Source organism: Arachis stenosperma, chromosome 2 (genome assembly GCF_014773155.1).
Source record: "Arachis stenosperma cultivar V10309 chromosome 2, arast.V10309.gnm1.PFL2, whole genome shotgun sequence".
Classification (NCBI taxonomy): domain Eukaryota; kingdom Viridiplantae; phylum Streptophyta; class Magnoliopsida; order Fabales; family Fabaceae; genus Arachis; species Arachis stenosperma.
Window position 1 is genome coordinate 79916896 of NC_080378.1, and position 1913 is coordinate 79918808.

Here is a 1913-nt window from a genome sequence, read left to right on the forward strand (position 1 = left end):
CATGGACTTCCAATGGAAGATCCTCATCAGTTCTTAGCTGAGTTCTTGCAAATCTGTGACACAGTCAAGACTAATGGGGTTGACCCTGAGGTCTATAGACTGATGCTATTCCCTTTTGCAGTAAGAGACAGAGCTAGAATATGGTTAGACTCACAACCTAAGGATAGCCTGGACTCTTGGGAAAAGCTAGTCAATGCCTTCTTGGCAAAGTTCTTTCCACCTCAAAAATGGAGTAAGCTTAGAGTGGAAGTCCAAACCTTTAGACAGAAGGATGGAGAATCCCTCTATGAAGCTTGGGAAAGATATAAACAATTAATCAGAAGATGTCCCTCAGACATGCTTTCTGAATGGAGCATCATAGGTATTTTCTATGATGGTCTCTCTGAACTATCCAAGATGTCTTTGGATAGCTCTGCTGGAGGATCTCTTCATTTGAAGAAGACGCCTACAGAAGCTCAAGAGCTAATTGAAATGGTTGCAAATAACCAATTCATGTACACTTCTGAAAGGAATCCTGTGAACAATGGGACTAGTCAGAAGAAAGGAGTTCTTGAGATTGATACTCTGAATGCCATACTGGCTCAGAATAAGATATTGACTCAACAAGTCAATTTGATTTCTCAAAGTCTGTCTGGAATGCAAAATGCACTTGGCAGTACTAAGGAAGCTTCATCTGAGGAAGAAGCTTATGATCCTGAGAACCCTTCAATGGAAGAGGTGAATTACCTAGGAGAACCCTATGGAAACACCTATAATTCTTCATGGAGAAATCACCCAAATTTCTCATGGAAGAATCAAGAGAGACCTCAACAAGGTTTCAATAACAATAATGGTGGAAGAAACAGAATTGGTGATAACAAGCCTTTTCCATCATCTTCTCAGCAACAGACAGAGAGTTCTAAGCAGAATACCTCTGACTTAGCAACAATGGTCTCTGATCTAATCAAAACCACTCAAAGTTTCATGAATGAAACAAGGTCCTCCATCAGAAATTTGGAAGGACAAGTGGGTCAGCTGAGCAAGAAAATTACTGAACTCCCTCCTAGTACTCTCCCAAGCAACACAGAAGAAAATCCAAAAGGAGAGTGCAAAGCCATAACCATGGCCGAATATGGAGAGGAAAGAAAGGAGGTGGACGCCACTGAGGAAGACCTCAATGGGCGTACACCAACCTCCTCTGAGTTCCCCAATAAGGAACCATGGGAATCTGAGACTCAAAATGAGACCATAGAGATTCCATTGGACTTACTTCTGCCTTTCATGAGCTCTGATGAGTATTCTTCCTCTGAAGAGGATGAGTATGTCACTGAAGAGCAAGTTGCTAAATATCTTGGAGCAATCATGAAGCTAAATGACAAGTTATTTGGAAATGAGACTTGGGAAGATGAATCTCCCTTGCTCACCAAAGAGCTGGATGACTTGTCTAGGCAGAAATTACCCCAAAAGAGACAAGATCCTGGGAAGTTTTCAATACCTTGTACCATAGGCACCATGACCTTCAAGAAGGCCTTGTGTGACTTAGGGTCAAGTGTGAACCTCATGCCTCTCTCTGTAATGGAGAAGCTAGGGATCTTTGAGGTACAAGCTGCAAGAATCTCATTGGAGATGGCAGACAACTCAAGAAAACAAGCTCATGGACTTGTAGAGAATGTTTTGGTAAAAGTTGAAAACCATTACATCCCTACTGATTTCATAGTCCTAGAGACTGGGAAGTGCATGGATGAATCCATCATCCTTGGCAGACCCTTCCTAGCCACAGCAAAGGCTGTGATTGATGTTGATAGAGGTGAACTAATCATTCAAGTGAATGAAAAATCCTATGTGTTCAAGGCTCAAGGATATCCCTCTGTCACCATGGAGATGAAGCTTGAAGAGCTTCCCTCAAATCAGAGACAAATAGAGCCCCCAAAGTC

At 42.1% G+C, this 1913-nt stretch overlaps 1 non-coding gene across 1 annotated transcript; it reads right to left on the reverse strand.

The window, feature by feature from the left end:
• Positions 1–234: 234 nt before the first annotated feature.
• Positions 235–342, reverse strand: LOC130964224 (small nucleolar RNA R71). The gene has a single exon (XR_009080327.1). It is a non-coding gene; the product is annotated as a small nucleolar RNA R71 (small nucleolar RNA).
• Positions 343–1913: the final 1571 nt, after the last annotated feature.